This window comes from Mustela nigripes, chromosome 5 (genome assembly GCF_022355385.1).
Source record: "Mustela nigripes isolate SB6536 chromosome 5, MUSNIG.SB6536, whole genome shotgun sequence".
Classification (NCBI taxonomy): domain Eukaryota; kingdom Metazoa; phylum Chordata; class Mammalia; order Carnivora; family Mustelidae; genus Mustela; species Mustela nigripes.
In genome coordinates, this window is record NC_081561.1 from 75290486 (window position 1) to 75308971 (window position 18486).

Consider the following 18486-nt stretch of genomic DNA (forward strand, 5'->3'; position numbering starts at 1 on the left):
AGGTTGTAACTCCACTTTGAAGTGCCAACCGCTCCAGTTGAACAAACGTAACCCCAGAGACCCAGCTCCGCTGCAAGATGGACGGAGGCTTAAGGAAAGCTGATAGCAATTCACCATGAACTTGCTCACAACCTCTGGCCCCACGATGAGTTCCCGCTGTCATCCACCATCGTAGAATTTAGGTGAGCCTCTGTTTGAATATTGTTTCTTGTTTTCAGGCAACCCTGAGATGGTTTAGATTATTGATAAAATTTGTCTAAAATGTTTAATAATGTGAAGGGGGGGGGTGCTGGGTGGCTCAGTCCGTTAAGCGTCTGTCCTCCGCTTGTCATGATGTCCTTGTCCTGGGATCAAACGCCGCGTCAGGCTCCCTGGTCAGTGGGGAGCCTGCTTCTCCCTCTCCCTGCTGCTCCCCCTGCTTGCACTCTCTCTCTCTCTCTCTGTCAAAAAAATAAATAAATAAATAGATAGATAAAATCTTTAATAATAATAATATGCAAGCAGGAAGATTAAACGGATTTTTAAGGGCTGATAAAGATAGAAAAATCACAACAAATTTCTAAACTTAATTATATTTTAAATAGGACACACACTTTCCTCTATCAAGGAATTCTTAGGAAATCAGGTTCAGTAGGTGGAGCTCTTTCCTCTGAATTGCTCGTTATCAGAGCTTAGTAGAAAAGAATCTGGTTTTGAACAGGAAGACAAAGTGAATATTATTTTTTTAGAATAATTTTAAGTTTTAATAGGCTTAATCACAATATGCTCAAAAGGACAGAAAGGTGCAATAAACACCACCATCCCTCTCTATTCCCCAGTCACTAATTTCTTCTTCCCAGAGGTAACCAGTGTTAAGTTTCTTCTGTATCCTAGAAAGTCTATGCATACACAAACTAATATCTCTCTTTTTTCCAACTTTTTATCTTGAAAAATTCCAAACCTACAGAAAATTGCAAGTGTAGGACAATGAACACACATATTCCCTTCATCTGAACCTGTGCTGTCCAATTTAGTAAGACCAGCCCATGTGACTATTGTGGATTGAAATGCAGCTAGCGCAAACTTAAATGTTCTATAGGTGATGACTGCCTACTCGGTGTTTTTTTTTTTTTTTAAGATTATTTATTTATTTATTTGACAGACAGAGATCACAAGTAGGCAGAAAGGCAGGCAGAGAGAGAGGAAGGGAAGCAGGCTCCCTGCTGAGGAGAGAGCCAGATGCGGGGCTGGATCCCAGGACCCTGAGATCATGACCCCAGCCAAAGGCAGCAGCTTAATCCACTAAGCCACCCAGGCACCCTTGCCTACTTGTTTTTTAAGCCTTAATATAGAAGGAAAGAAAAGTAAAATAGCTCAATAGTGTTTACTTTGATTGTTTTTAAATTAGAAATATATCGGGTTGGGGCACCTGGGTGGCTCGTTCGGTTGGGAGGGGACTCTTGATTTCAGCTGATTGAGTTCATGATCTCGGGGTGATGAGATTGAGCCCCTTGTCCTGACCCACACTTGGCGTTGAGTCAGCTTGGGATTCTCTCTCTCCCTTTCCCTCTTGCCCCTCACACCGCTCAGGTGGGTGCTCTCTCTCTGTCCCTCTCTACATAAAAAAATTTTTTAAAGAAATATATCAGGCTAAAATATCATAAAAATTTATTTCACGTTCTCTTCACTTTTTAAGGTATCTATTAGACTATTTAAACTTATATATGTGCCTTGTATTTTATTTCTATTTTCCAGTACTGATCTAGATTCACCAGTTGTTGATTTTTTGCTATATTCGCTTTCTCTTCATCTTTCTTCTGAAGCATTTGGGGTTAGTTGCAGGCATCGTAATACTTTACTTTTAAATACTTTATCCTGTATTTCCTAAGGACAAGGAATACAATTATCACATTTAGGTAATTTAAAGGTAATACAATATTATTATTTATTATACAGTTAAAAACTAATGTTTCACTTGTCAAAATAACACTTCTTAGACTTTTAAGATTCTGAAACCATTATTCCGGAATAATTCTGAAACAATTCCCAATTTTTCTTAACAATATTGATCTTTTTGAATCGTGAAAGACAGTTCTTTCAGAACTGAATTTATCAATTCAGATAAATATCTCTTTTGAAAAGAAAAGAACCTTAAATTATGTGTCCTTCTCAGTACATGACGTCAGAATGGCATAATGCTGATGTATCATATTGTCTATCATGGTCAATGTTGTAGGCAGAATAATAGCCCCCACAGGGATGTCCCCCATCCTAATCTCTAGAACACATGAATCTGTTACTTTACATGGCAATAGGAACTTTGCAGATGTAATTAAGGATTCTGAGACACAGGAAAGTTATCCTGGATTCTCTGAGGGGGTCCAAAATCATCACAAGCGTCCGTATAAGTGAAGGAGAGAGGTAGGAGAGTTAGTGTCCCAGTGATGTGGTCTGAAGAAAACTCAACCTACCTTTGTTGGCTTTGAAGAAGGGGAAGAGGACCTTGAGCCGAGGGATTCAGGTGGCCTCTGGAAGCTGAAAAAGGCAAGGAAGCAGATTCTTCACTTGAGCCTCCAGAAAGAAAACAGCCCTCCCAACACCTAGATTTTATCCTAGTAAGACCCAATGCCAGACTTCCGGATTATAGAATTGTAGGATAATACATTTGTGTTGTTTTAAGCCATTGAGTTTGTGCTAATTTTTTTACAGCAGCAGTAGGAAACATATAGTAAATTCAAGCATTTGGTTAAGGTGCCCACCATGCTTTGAGAATATATGAATCTTCTGTTCCTCAGTAAACTTTCACCCACTGACAATCTTTGCTTGAATCAATTATTACTGTGGTAATTGCAAAATGGTGTTTTCATTTTATTTTTCTCTTGTAAATAACTTCCCTTTCTCTTCTTTCTCTTTTTATTCTCTAATTTTGAAATATCAGACTGGACTCATATATTCTTTTTCTGTTTTTATTCAGTGTGTTATAATCCAGCACTGTCATTTTTCTTAATAATTAAATTGTCCCAAATTTGGCCAGAGGAGTCCCTTTAAGTTTGCTCCCGTATTCTTTTGATATATTTTTGAGCACTTTACCTTCTGTCCCAAGACGGTTCAGGCACACCCTGTAGTTTATAGACTGGCTTAGAGAGAATTAAGGTCTTTATGCATATCTTTTCTTTTTTAATCTCTTTGTTTTATTTTTACACAAAGAGGGACATACTCTACATACTTTTTCTAACTTCTTAAAATTAATATCTTTTAAAAGAGGGACATTCTTTACATAAAAACTTTTCTCATTACTTTTGATATATCATATATCATATATCATATTCCACTATTTAGGTATTTTATTAAAGCAGTTCATATCAGTCATTTAGATTATTTCCAATCTTCTTCTTTTACCAAAGTACTAATATGAATAACTTGGCCCAACATAATTTGGCATTTAGTTTTTACAGATTTGCTCCAATTTCTTATAGAGTGCCGATTTCTGATTTTAAAATGTTGCTATATATTGGAAGAAAAATCATTGTATCCCATTCAAAGTCACTTATAATTTATTGACAAATTTATTTTTCAATTTGATTTCAGTCTGACTCGGCTATTCTTCTGTTCATTAATTTGTTCATTTATTAAACAAATATTTATTCACTAATATATGGCAGGGACTGTATTAGGCACGGACTATGTTATGCACGAAGGACATCAAGATGAACAAAATGGGATTCCTGACCTTGAAGTTCAGTCTGGTAGGGTTCAAGTAAATAAGGAATTACAGTAGAGTAGTGGATATTAAGAGACATGTAGGACTATACTTTAATAAATATATTTAATAGATTAAAAATGTGCCACTCATCATGCATACTTTACTGATGGGAATGTAAAATGGTACAGCTACTCTGGAAAATAATTTGGCAGTTTCTTATAAAACTAAACATGCACTTATCATCTGACCCATCACTTGTGCTCTTGGGAACTTATCCCAGAGAAATGAAAACTCGTGTTTACACAAAGTCTGTCCACAAATGTTTATAGCAGCTTTTTTTTTATAATAAGCCCAAACTGGAAACCACAAAAATATTCTTCAGTGGGTGAACAGTTAAACTGTGGTACATCCATACCATGGAATACGTATCAAAAAAGGGAACAAACCATCAATCCACATAACAACGTGGGTGGATCCCAAGGGAGTTATGAAAAAAAAATCTAAAAAGTTACATACAGTATGATTCCTTTTATATAGTGTTTTTTAAATTTTAGAGATGAGAAGGGATGAGTGATTTGCAGGAATCAGAGATGTGGTGGAGAGGAAGATGGATGCAATTGTAAGGAAGCAGGTCACGAGAGCTTTGTGGAACTAGAGCAGTCCTGTGTCTTATTGGGATAATCTGTACAGATGATACAATTGCATAAGACACACAAACACAAAAGAGAATATGTAAAACTGATGAAATGCAAATAAGCTTGAAAGATCGTACCTGTGTCATTTTTCTGATTTTGATGTTGTACTGGAGTTACCCAAGATGTTACCATGGAGGGACAACTGGAGCTGTGGGAGAGGGGCAAGGGGAAACCTGGGACTTCCATATATTTTTTTTTTCAATTGTGAATCTATAGTTACGTCCTTTGAAAAAAACCCTTTTCAGTTCATTGCACTGTAAATTTCTTTCATCTAATGAATCCAAGGCAACAACTACCAGTTCTTTTTAGGGGTTCATTTCAGAATTTTAAATTATATCTTAGCTGCAGTGTCTTTGTACCAGCTTATTTGACTAAGTTTTCCAGAAAATGTAAAAAAACATGTAATGAATTCTCAAGCTACTGAACAGACTTTCCAGCAGAAATAAAGCGGCAGAAACTCTCCAAGAGCAGATAATTTTTTTTAATGAACTGTGACTTTAAAAAAAGAGCAAATTTGTTGGGCTTGATATAAATAATCAGCCTTTCGTTCTGCATGCTGACAGGCGACCAGACAGCAGTCCATTTCCACAGATGTCATTAGCATTTACTTCCCTTTGGAACTCCTGTGTCTCAACCAGCTCAAGTCAGGCATGTGAAAGGACATGTTTCTCTGCTAGGAAGAGAGGGATAGGTTTAACCATTAAGAGTGAACTTTCTTGGTGCCAGCAGACTAAACTCATCACCCAATACACAAATCTTTTCTCCAATACCTTGAAAGAGAAAACCTCCAAAGGAGTTTCAGTTCTTTCAGTGGTTGAGAGCTCATTGCTTATCCAATGAGGCTTTCATTATGGCAAACTATTAGAGCAGTATTTGCTGATGTTCCTGGAATTCCAGTTCAAGGAAAGGTAACCAGTGAGTGTTGTGCTTAAAAAACAGACACACTCCTGTACCCCTGGGGATAAAAATACATTATATGTTTATTAAGAAAAAAAAAAAAAAAACAGACACACTAGGGGCACATCGGTAGCTCAGTTGGTTGAGCTTCTATCTGACTCTTGATTTCACTGAGGTCAAGTGCTCAGGGTCATAAGACTGAGCCCCCACCTTGGCCTCAGCATGGATTCTGCTTAAGATTCTCCCCTCTCCCTCCACTCCTACCCCCATGCCTCAGTGTGGGCATATGCTCTCCCTCCCTTGGGGGGAAAAAAAAGACACACTAGCCACACTTCATTACAAAATTATTTTTTTTTGTTTTTCCTTTTTAAATTTAAATTCAGTTAATTAACAAATAATGTATTGTTTCAGGGGTACAGCTCTGTGATTCATCAGTCTTATATAATACCCAGTGCTCATTACAATACATACCCTCTCCAGTGTTCATCATCCAGTTACCCAATCCCTCCACGCCTCTCCTTACAAAATGATATTTAGATACATACATAAGAAAAATACTGCACATATTTGCAGTGACAGTTGCTGTTGTTTGTTGATGTTTCTCAAAGCCTCCCCAGACTGGACTGAGCCTGGAGCCTGTGGCAGGGCTTGATCTCACAACCTTGGGATCATGACCTGAGCTGAAATCCAGAATCGGAAGCTAAACTGACTGAGCCACTCAGGCACCCAAAGGATACAACTTTTAAGAAAGAAAACCTTTACTATAATAACGTATAAGAGTCATAGCTAACTTTTCTTGGTCCTATTCTAAGTCTAAGCATCATTCATGGATTACCTCATTTAATCTCTATATCCATCCTATAAAGTTGATACTATTATCTCCTTTTTACAGATAAAGCAACAGAGGTTAAGCAACATATTCTACATCAGCACAGGTAGAGCTATAGTCTGAGATCAGAGCCTGAATTCTTAAGAGACTGCCATGTTCTTAAACAGTACATGTTCTATTGAGGTTCAATCTTTAGTGTACTAAGATTTCTCAAATTATGTTATGTATTCCATCTTATCTCCCAATTAAAATTTTACCTTCTATTTAGAGTGGCACTGCCCAGAATAATTTTTTTTATAATACTGGAGATGATCTATTCTATCTAAAAGAGTAGTCCCTAGCCATGTGTAGCTCTTCAGCATTTGAAGTGTGGCTAGTGTAATGAAAAAACACATTTTTAAGTTAAATTTAAGTGGCCATATGTGGCTAGTGTTGGACAGTACATATCTACTAGGGGATAAGGAAATTATTATTTTTTTCCTCTGGTGTCTCTCTCCAGAAGGACAGGGCTTGGGCCAATCAATAAACGTTAAATTAATGAGAAGGAACTAGTGATGAATCTTTTTTTTTTTTTTTTAAAGATTTTATTTATTCCTTTGACAGAGACAGATCAGAAGTAGGCAGAGAGGAAGGCAGAGAGAGGAGGAAGCAGGCTCCCTGCCAAGCAGAGAGCCCGATACGGACTCGATCCCAGGACCCTGAGATCATGACCTGAGCTGAAGGCAGAGGCTTTAACCCACTGAGCCACCCAGGAACCCTAGTGATGAATCTTTAAGGGTAATTTTTCTCTATGTCTAAGCTGGGGAGCAGAAATCTCTATTATACCAGGATGGATAGTCAATAATTGCCACTCAATGAACATTTCTACAAATGTCCTATAAACTGCATTCTAAGGCAGACTTCTTTATAAACATGTTAGAGTAAGCAACTGCTAAATTCTCATGAAGTGACTTCATTCTGTCCTTATGCATCACATATATACATGAATATTTCTATAATTGGGTTATTCTGCATTTGGGAGGAAATATCATGAATAATAATAGGTATCTTTTGAATATAAACTGTAGCTATCAGAGTCCTCAAAGTGGAGAAGTCATGAGCCACTGTTTTCCTGACTCCTAAGCAGTTCAGCTTCTACCCTGCTCCACATGGAACTCCTCTCAAGAAGACTTAGCGATTTTATCAGATTGTACTCCTACGGAACATGTCTTATCTTAGCCATTAAAAAAAAAAAAATGTTAGATTTCAACATCATAAAAGCACTCATCAAACAAGTGTGAGAATGGCTAAGTTTCTCTGGAGATCTCAAACAATGTTCTTTTTGATTCAATAAAATCAGCTCTTTGTATTTTAAGAGTCTAATTTTTCCCTTGAAAATAATTTGCAAATTACTGCAATTGCCTAAAGATATAAACCGATGTCCAATTTTATATATGTTTAGTTCAGAATTGGACAATTATTCCATACCTTGCAAGACAGTATAACGTGACCACTTGCAACTGAAATGCCCAAGCCCGTAAGCGGCATCAACAACCCAAAGGAGGCCACTATCTAGTGTGCTTTGTGTATGGCCTCTGACATACCAGTGTTATCAGACCAGCTGCAGACTCTGCCTTGACTTTTTTTCCCGTATGTGTAAGGGTAAAACTCAAGGCCAAATCCTCCTAGTCATCTTGCAGTGCTGGTCATGGGACCAAAGAGCAAAGAGCTCCCAAGAAGGGATGGGAAGCTCACCAGCACTGCCCCGTTGCTGATGCAAATCCTCCCAACCAAGGCTCTCTAGGATCTCTGCCAAGACTCGGCCTGGAAAATCCAATAGCTACGTCCCTACTGCTGTACTGATTGCAATTTGGCAGCATCCGGGATGCTGTACCAGGTCGGGAGCGGGAGGGGGGGGGGAGATGGTGGGCCCCTTTGAGAAACGTAAAGCCGGAAAGGACAGAAGGATGACTTTATTGTGGCCAGCGGTCCCCAAGCTGGACGGAAACTCAAGGCTTTAAAACTCGGAGAGACGCTTTATAACTCCAGCTCTGCTCTCAAAGCTTCACTTTCCGCGAAGAGTGGTGGTCGTGGCGAGCCAGCTGTAGGGGATGCGGCCCGGGGCGAGGTAAGACGACCCTCCTAGACTGCGCCGCCCCGCGTCCGGCCGCCCGGGTAGCAGCGAGCTCCCTCTCGGACGCGTCACAATGGGCCGAGGCCTGCGGAGGCCGCGCGCGCAGCTCTCCGGGGCGGAGCCGCCCGGCCAGGGCCGGGGCTGTGTCCCGGCCGCGGAGGCTGCGGCAGCCGAGGGGTGGCGGGGGTACTCAGCCTTCCAGCTCGGAGGTGGCCGGGGCGGGGAGGATGCCGCAACCCAAGCCGCCGAGCCCCGCCGCGGAGCTTCCTGGCCCCCGCCGCTGCGGAGGGGCGCAGAGCGTGGCGCGGGCCGGGCGGAGCTAGAGGCGGGCGTCTGCACCGCGTCGCGCCACCCGCAGTTCCCCGCCTCCGGCCGGGCCCGCGAGCCTGTCGCGGCCGATGCCCTGACCGCGGGCGCAGCTGCAGGGTTGGCAAGGTGCCGCGCTCGGGGAGAGGACTGAGGAGTCCTGGCGGCGCCCGAATCCACCAGCTCCGGACGCCGGTCCCCGGGGGCGCGCGCCTCGGCGCTCCTCCCTCCCGCCCCTGCTCCTCCTAGCCGCACGAACCTCCCCCGACCCCTCCTTCCCCCACCCTAGAGGATGCGCTCCCCCGCGCCGAGCTGCAGAGGCCGCCGCTCCCAGAAATGCGTGCGCCCGATCCCCTTCTCCCGGACCCGAGGAGTCGGCGCCCCCGCCCTGTAGGTAGGTGGGTGAGGCGGGGACCAGCCCTAGCCGCCGGCCGCAGCTGATGCTGGCGTTGGGGAGAGGCGGGCGGGGGGCCCCGGGGCCAGGACCCACCAAACTTGCCTCCCGCCCAGGCTCGGGAGAGCGCTCGAAGGTGTGCTAATGGCGCTGGGCGCAGACCCGGTGAACCTGACAACCTCTCCTGGAGCTCGGAAGGCCGAGTGGTGGCGAAGGAGAGCTTGACCCTTTCCCCGCCCGCCCAGCTCCCTCCCGGCCCGGTGGGCTGCGTGCGGCGGGCGGGGGTGGGGAGGACCGGAGGGCTAGTGGTTTATTTGGGGGCCGGGGGGGGGGGTAGGGAGGAGTACCGTTGGATTTTCAGCTGCTCAGGTAAAAATATGTCACCGTAATGTTTCGACTGAATGAGCAGATGCTTTCTTCCTGTTTTAGCTAAATGTGTAGCCACGCAAAGCGTTATTTTAGCAGCGCGTAGAAGTAGCCGGGGATTTTTGTTCATTTCGGAACCCGCTGTGTGCTGTATACAGTTGGTGATCGCTCAGTCCCTTACAGGCAACGTTTGGTACCAGTTAGGGAAGGCCCTTCGAGAAGTTAAGATTTTTCCGGAGCTACGTGAGGCTGGGGTATTCTGGTGATGCCTACTCGGGAACCTCCTGCTTTCCCTAGAGGGATGTGTTTTTAGAGTGGCAAGTTGGATACAGGTGTCGGGAGTTGAGAATCTGCTGGAAGGATGCACCCAGGCGGCCAGCAGAGGCAGCCTTGGGCACAGCCTAGCGTCCAGCTAGGTGTTACGGTTAGTTTTTTTGAGAAACTGGTTTATGAATTCTTTCTTTTCCCCCAGGTGTGAAGTTCATACGTCAGGGCTTTGGCAAGATTATCTCTTCACGCGCTTTTTTTTTTTTTAAATTTAATTTTATATTAAGCAAGAAGATTAAGAGTTTTGGAAAGTAGATCGTTGTGAACTCCCAATTTTATATTAATGTATTAAGGTTTAGAGCTTTGGAAAATGAGCTAATGTCATCTCCAGGAGGACAGAATCTTGTTCAGTTCTGTAATCCTCTGCGTCTGATGCATGCTGGGTGCTCATTAGTTATTTGTTGAATAAATTGTGTTCCAGGCTTCATCTAAAGACAGTTTAGGATTACTCTGTATTTGTCCTGCGGCTCTTGAAGTTTAACTGGATTTTTAAAAATTGCCCGTTTTTGGAAAGGGTCAGATTGTCTTTACATTTAAATATGAATTTTGGCATTCTTCGGACCACATGCTTTTTTTAAAAAAAATTGTGTTATTAAATGAAGTAATTCTCCTCACCCCCTAATAGAAGTGTATTTCATGTCTCAGCTTGCAGATTTTCTAGTCTGGTAATCAAACATATTTCTATTAAACTCTCAAACACAATTTCAAAAATACAATTCATGTTTACAAGAAAATTCTATTATTCCAGAGGTAACAGTGTTTTGGTTACTAAGTGACATATTAATTCTGTTTAGACTTGAGTTGTAGATGATCTATTTATAATGTATTTTATTACAGGTAAAAGTAAAAGTAAAGCATTAGGGGTGTCCGTGGTTCCTAAATGATTTAGAATGTATGGTATAGATACATATTTTCAACTCTGCAGGCTTTCCTTAGTGTATAAGCATATCAATTTCCAAATTTGCCAGTTTGCATGCGTTGGTAGTACAGTGATGAACATAGCTGCCTTCCACATTTCATAATTTGGAAATCAGGGTTTTGGAAGATTCAGTGTCTTTTTGCTGTTAACTTCTATGTTATCTTGGAAGGGTCAAGGATCACTGCATCATTTTTCATTTGCTTTATTTTTGCACTGTGAGATTTCCTGTTTTGATTTTGTTTTTATTTCCCTGTTATGTAAGCTTTATGAATCAGTATTAACCTTTCTCCAGTAACTTTGTGTAACGCAGTTACATGGGAGTGGTCCAGTCTTTTTATTCTCTTCCCTTCTTTACCTTTTTGGTCATTTTATTATTACTGGTTTTTAAGAATTTATTTTTAAGTAATCTCTACACCCCACATGGGGCTTGAATTCACACCCCCCAAGATCAAGTGTTGCATTCTCCATAGGCTGAGCCAGCCAGGTGTCCCTTTTTGTCATTTTAATACCTTGCCACTATCCTCACTATATATTACCCCAAAGAATTATTTTCATAAAAGGACAGCAAGCCATAGTTTATTATTATTGTTTCTCCATCGTACTTAGGCCTTTCCTACATGGTGAGGAGATCACACTTTTATGTAAAAGGTGGTAAGATTGGGGGAACCAACAGTGGGAGGGAACATATGGAAAACATTACAGTTTATTAAAGTGCAGCAAAAGTGCTCCCCCAAATAAAGAGAGTTACATTTTATACATCTTACATTTGTGATCAAGAATATTGAGCAGTGGGCGCCTGGGTGGCTGAGTCGTTGGGTGTCTGCCTTTGGCTCAGGTCATGCTTTCAGGGTCCTGTGATCGAGGCCCACATTGGGCTTCCTGTTCAGCGGGAAGCCTGCTTCTTCCTCTCCCACTCCCCCTGCTTGTGTTCCCTCTCTGTGTCTTTCTGTGTCAAATAAATAAATAAAATCTTAAAAAAAAATATTGAGTAGTTAATTCACATTGTTTTACTTGTTCTTTAATATCTCAAAAGAGCCCTCCCCTGTGGTTACAGTAAACTCTTTCTACTTTGTTGCAGATAATAAACATTTGTTCATTTGACAAATAGAAATTGAGTACTTAGGCTGTGCTGACACTCTTGGCCTTGAAACCAGTCAAGTAAGAGCTAGTTTTTAATCTCAGAATGGGAGAGGAATTTTTCTGTGTGTGTCCTTCATCCAAATGCTCAATGCCTCTGTGATTGGATGACTCACTCTCAGGGCCCTGTTGGGTGAGCCCCCAACACCCTGTCTCCATATGCGCCACTGGAATGCAATTCTAAGACCAGGTATAGTCTCTCCTCTCTTTCTGTATCTTTCCTAAGGTTTGTTGCCAAAACCTCTATCCCTTCTTTGCTAAATGTTATTTACTGTCCTTTTTTTTTTAAAATACCAGCCCATAACTTTTGTTGTTGTTCTTTACATCTGGTGGGATCCACTCAATTTACATATGTTGAAACCAGAATTGTTATAATTGCAGAGAAAGTATGGAAAGGAAAATTTGTATGACCTCGAATTTCAAATATGGAGAGGTGGTGGTTGAAGAATAGTTGTTGTCTACTAATCTCTTCTGAACAGTGGCGTAGAATGCCTTTATTTCTGCACATGCCAGAGAATGTCAGTTGTCAGCTCATAAATTTGATCTGAATCTTAATGGAGAGAAATGATGGTTCTAGAATGTTGGCGGAATAAAGGCCATAAGCTCCACCCATTCCATTCCAGTTCTAGATGTTAGACTGGGAGTCTAGCGAAATTTTCAGAAATGAGTACATTGGTGACCTTGTTTTGCATCTTTTGTAACCCCACCCCACGCCCAATTGTGCACATGTGGAGGGTTCTACTAATAATAGGCGTCACAAGGAACCTGCTGTTAGGTTACTTAAGAGATGTGGTTACCAAGATCATTGTTCCTTTTGCTCTTGTGTGAAGACCCAGGCAAGTTCCGTTTAGCGATAGAGGTCAAAGAAAAGCTTTACTTTACCTGCACAAATGTGGTGTGCCTTTTTTTCACAGTGCAAATCTAGCATCAGCTAATTGATGATATTTCCCTTTCTGATTTGGCAACTAGCAAATGCAGAATCAAATTTGCAACTAGATTTTAATAACCCTATAAAAACCTATGACCTAATACTGATGTTCTAACTTACCTTTGATACTGAGCTTCTGTTCTACTTTGTTTTTCTTTATTCTGATTTTTATCTAATTTTATTTTTCCACTATATTGAATTTATTATTTAAAGCTGACTCATATCCTTTGTGAAACAAGGCAAAACATAATACATAAAACCAAATGAAAACATTTGCAGAATTGATCTCTAGACACATGTTTTTGATTAGCAAGTTTAATCAATTCCATTCAATGTGTTTTGAATAAATGTTGAAGTTTAGTATATTTGAGGTTCTATATCCACATGGAAAACAGTGTTCTTTAGTTTCACAAAACTAAGTTCCACTCACGTGTGTTTGAACTTAGATAGCTGAATGGAAAACAATGTTCCATAGTTTTGCAAAATTAAATTCCATTTATTTTGTAATATTAAATTATATCCACTTACCACCAATTTAAAAATTGCTCAAATCATTAAGTTTAAGTCAGTTATTTCTGGAATCTATCTTATGTGGCTTGTTAGGCCGAACAGGAGATTCATTCCATATAACTTAATTAAAGTCATTTTTAGCCCCGGGCGTTAGCCTAAACTTGCTTAACACTCACCACACCAAACCTCAAATCTGACCTCTTTCGTATCAGTTATTTATTTGATTCATCTCTGTTTTAATGAATCAGATTTATAGATTCTTGTGTCTCATTTATTTACCATAAAATAGTTGTTAGTTAATTGTTAATAGTTTAGTTAATTGACTAAAATTTCTTCATTCTGGTATTTTGATAGCTACCTGTTAAGTTGGCTGAATGTAACCAGGTATTTACATTTATATGATACCAAGTGCTGTTTGATAACAGAATCACCCAGATCAAAAGAGAGATTGGCGCTTCTTAAGGTTCACTCATGGGTGTGGTACAGGAGACTTTGGGGAAAAGTAATCTGAATTCAAAAGGGAATGTGAAACCTTAGCATCCTTCAAAGAGAGATGTGGCAGATTTTTACACAGAAGCATTTTTCAATAACCTCTATGTCTTTTTCAAAATTTATTTTTGTGGCACTTAATACCTTCACGTGATTCAGAAGGTGCAAATGGGTATATAATAAAAGGACTCTGTCGTCCTCTTGCCCCAGTTACGTGCTTCCATTATCCACTGGTGACCAGTGCAGTCTCTCAAGTGGGAATCCTCCGGTGACATTTGATGTATACACAAGCAAATAGGAATATTCGGCCGGTTTGTTACATCTCCCTACTATTTCTCGAAGTCCCTTCTCTCCATTCCCACTGCCCTTGTTTGGTTCCTCAGATGCTTTGGACTGTTGCCTGCATTTTACTTTCTGCCACATCTCAGCTCTCCACTTTGCAGCCAGCCTGCCTTCTCAGCTTTCCTCTGAGGACCATCCTACACGGGAAGGAGTCTGCTGGAGATCTTAGCGGTCTCTGGGGCTCTGAGGAATTCATCTGTTGCCCCCTGTACCTCCCTGTCATGCCCTTGACCCGCATTTTTCTTCACTGCCCCATTACCCCTGCCCCAAATTATGGACCCTTGATAAAAATCTGATAAAAGTTCACGGTCCCATCACACACCACACACCATTTTGCCTGCACGTCCTTGTGTATGGATCGCAAGTTAAGAATCTCTGCTGTCATACAAAACTGCTTGTCACTTCTGGAACATGCATAGCATACGATTTTCCTTCTCCATGCTCTTCCCTCTGCTTGGAATTCTTTGTGCTCCCGTTTTCCTTAGCGAGTCACACCCAGGTCTGGTGTCTTCTCTAGGGGCCATTTTTAGTTGACACTCCATAAACTCACGGAGACTATCCCGTGTAATTTAGTGCCCCAAATCAGTTTCCATACTGGGAATAGGCATTTCTCATATACAACGAAATTGCTTTTCTAGTAGAAATTAACTCTGATTTTGAATAACATGCTAAGATTGATTTAAAAAAAAAAAAAAAAAAAAACCAGAACACCCAGGTTGAAGCTTTTATTTAACCATTCATCCCTCTTCTACTCTTTCCCCCAGTCCCCCAGTAGAATACATGCCTGCATCATTTTCTCTAGCATCCTGCCTTCTCTAATTCTCTCTCAAATGTTGTGTTAACACTCATTCGAAATAACGTTCGTATTTATTATGGCCCTCATCTCGGAGAGCGTCTTTGATGCCTCTGCCCTCGGGTTTCCCTCTGCAGTTGGTACACAGAGTGGCAAAAACTTCCAAATAGGGTGCCATTAAACATTGACCCTGACAGATGACATGAACCATCTGGAGAGAATGGTCTATCCTAAGAAGTGACTCCTATACATGCGAATGAGGTATTTTTAATTCCAAGCCAAGTAATCAGGGTGTCCTGTGTGCTCAGTTTTATTGCAATGTGCCTGGCACGAGGTTGTTCGCTGTTGACTGATTAACAGAGGATTTAGAGAGTAGGACTATAATAGTGTTTGTTCAGCACTGTTCATGTGGAATCTTGACTGGTGGATGATTCTGGTCATTAATCAGGTATGCCTTGTAGAGTAGGAAAAATGCACGAGATGACTTTGTAGGTTTGAGATCCTTCAAGTTCTTTCATTTTCCTGCTGAAATTTGACCTCACTAAGCGAACATCAGATTTACTGATTTGTTTCCTCAGGCATGTTGATCCTAGGGTGTCCTGAGGGGTAGTAAAGAGTATTCTAGCCGTTGGATAAGAACAGTCCCTGCTGTATGATGATATTAAAGCAGTTTTGTGCCATTAGTATGTTGGGAGGGCCTGCTCAGTTGTGGGAGTTAAAACTGAGCCCTTCTCCCAAGGTCCTGGTGATTCCCTCAACATACTGCCTCTCTTTTGGGTCCCACTGAAACAGCTTGTGAGCAGCTCTCTGATATCTCAAATCGTAACACTTTGCAAGTAGTTTCAATTTAAAACACCTTAACTCTTTAAAGAGTATTCTAGTAAGGAATTGTTTTAGTCCATTCAGGCTGCTGTAACAAAATACCATACGCTGGAAGGCTTATACGTGGCAACATTTATTGCTTACAGTTCTGGAGACTTGGACGTTGGAGATCAGGGTGTCAGCATGGTCGAGCCACATGTGGCAAGACCTCTCTCCCAGCTTGTGGACTGCTGACATCTCCTCGTATTCTTACACGGTGGAGGGAGCTAGGGGTCTTTCCAGGACCTGTTTTATGAGGGCACTGATCCCGCTGATGAGGGGGCTGGTCTGACCCCATGACCTAATCATATCCCAAGGGCCCCACCTAATACTATTACCTGGGCATTAGGTTTCCAATGTATGAATTTGGGGGTGGGGGACATAGTCTATAGCAGGAAGAGCAAATTCAGAAAACAGTAACTGCAAATAGCCAAGACAGGAAAACATATTCAACTTCATTGCCCCAAAGAAATGCAGGTTGAAATTAGATTTTAAAAGTCCATAACGGTGCTGGCAAAGTTGAGGTTGGGTCATAGTCCTTTCTCATGAATGGTGAGAGGGTCTGTTGGTATACTTTAGATTGAGAACAGTTCAGGGGCGCCTGGGTGGCTCAGTGGGTTAAGCCTCTGCCTTCAGCTCAGGTCATGATCCCAGGGTCCTGGGATCGAGTCCTGCATTGGGTTCTCTGCTCAGCAGGGAGCCTGCTTCTCCTCATCTCTCTTCTGTCTGTCTCTGTGCCTATTTGTGATCTCTCTCTCTGTCAAATAAATAAATAAAATCTTAAAAAAAAAAGTTTACCATAATGATAATTGTAAGCAAGATATTGTAATACCACAGAAAGACTAGATTAAAGCAATAGATTGAGAACAGTTCAGCTAGTTAAATTTTTTGGCACCAGTGGTTCTAAGAGTACATCCTAAGCGAATCAGGAATGAGGCTCAATTTCAGCAGACACCAATTTCAGCAATCAGCATAGTGTCTGGGGGGTTGTGGGGAGGGGGCATGTGGAATGGTCAGGGGTTATGAGGAGGGATACAGGAGCGAGTTTTCTGGCTTGGAACCCTCTCCCACCATTTACCAGCTATGTGAACTTAGGCAAGTTAATTTCTCCTTGATTTTCTCATCTATAAAATGAAGAGAATATCATGTACCTCCCACATGGTATTGAGAATTAGATGGATTAATATATGTTAAGTCCTGTCACAGAGTAAGCAACTGCAGTAATTATAATCAAGGGCGATAGTTGGAGAATTTGAGACAAATCCAACAGTGGAGTCATTTTTTAAGTGATAGTATATAGTTTACCAAAACATATGCACAAAAGGATCCTAATTTGATTTTAAAATGCACCTGCGTGGAAGAAAAGACAGGAAAGTGACAAAATAGTAGAGCTTTTTCCTCACTGATGGGATCATAGGCAATTTCTATTTTTCACATTTGTATTATCCATATATATTATAATGATACTTGTTAGAAACTACTAAAATTAAGGTGTCCTAGAATTCTTATATTCTCAACTTTTCTTTACCAAATGCATATTCATTTTGACATATTTTACTTTCTCTTCCTCCTTTCAAAGCTACTAATATTTCACTTCCCCAACATTTTCACCCACGTGCCATCTGCTTCATATTTTCTTGCATGTCGCTTGCTTGTTTTGGGTATAGATTAGCCCCAAGGCTAGTTCTTCAAGAATAAGTAGACCAAATAAAATGATTGATGACATTCTGGTGGTGGCGGCTTTCTCATGGAAGCTTAAGCAAGAAAATGCAGCTCAGGTTGTGTATTGTCTCCACATTGCAGGCACTCCTCCCTATCTCCCACTGCCCACCTGAATGAACTTGGCGCCCCAGTACCCCTTTCACACACTTGCTTTTTGACTGCCCCCTTTATCTGACATTTCCTTGCTCATTTCTTCCTTTAAACCCAACATTCTGCATAATGTTGATGCTTAATTCCATGAACACTTCCCAGGACATCTACTCTACTCCTAATTTTAGTTATTTTGTCACTTAACTCTTTGTACCACAAATTAAACATTTGCTGCTTTATGGCTTAGTTGTTCTTACAGTAAGCTGATAGGACTGTGTTTTATATTACTCTGTGGCTTTAAGTTTTCTAGCAGTGTTAGTCACATATATGCACATGGGACACAGGAAGATTGGGTGTTGTTGGGTTGACAGTGTTCTTAAGACATGATTTATGAGTTTTCTGTTCCATCTTTCCTTTGTCCAATCTTCTCCTTACTTTCTTTTCAAAATCAGAATGTTACCTCATTTGGTTCTCTGAGTCTTATAAATATTTACCTGAAGTTTTGATAATAGATTTTCATTCTTAAAGCCTAAAAACTAAAGAGCTCAATTGCAGAGAACACCATGATTAGCATGGGGCATCATGAGCAATCAGTTAGAAAGCCTTACAAGATGGGGACCTGGGTGGCTCAGTTGGTTAGGCATCTGCCTTCAGCTCTGGTCCTGATCCCCCTCTTCCCTGCTCTGCAGGGAGTCTGCTTCTCCATTTCCCCGCCCCCTATCCCTCATGAATAAATAAGTAAATAAAATCTTTAACAACAACAAAACCAAAATGGTATAAGATATGTTAGATATAATATTACAAGCTCTAACTAAGATATGCCTAAGTAAGCACAGGAAACCTGGCAGCATGAGGTGGTTAGACTGAAATCGCCCAAGAATGATAAAAGTAGCATAAAACGTGGGGATGCAGCATTCTCAGGATATTTCAAAACCCTTTTTATGTTAAGTGTTTTCCTTGATAATCAGGTCAGTTCTTTGTCCCCCTATTCAAATAAGCTATGCTTAAGTTATCTCCTAGGTACAAATGTTAATTAACTGGGGGTGGGGGCCTTTAGTCTAATACTCAAAAAATTTTACCAGTGTT

The 18486-nt window shown here is 41.1% G+C and overlaps 1 protein-coding gene across 6 annotated transcripts in view; it reads left to right on the top strand.

Moving 5' to 3' along the window:
- The first annotated feature begins 93 nt into the window (after nucleotides 1-93).
- Nucleotides 94-18486, top strand: part of NCOA7 (nuclear receptor coactivator 7) — a 160333-nt gene continuing 141940 nt past the window's right edge. For 3 of the 6 annotated variants that reach the window (XM_059400654.1, XM_059400660.1, XM_059400662.1), the window contains exon 1: nucleotides 8828-8916. The gene's annotated coding sequence lies outside the window, so the exon portion shown is untranslated. Of the gene's footprint in view, nucleotides 183-8017; nucleotides 8211-8822; nucleotides 8917-18486 lie in introns of those variants that run through there. The other 3 variants (XM_059400659.1, XM_059400657.1, XM_059400655.1) reach the window with 3 other exon arrangements.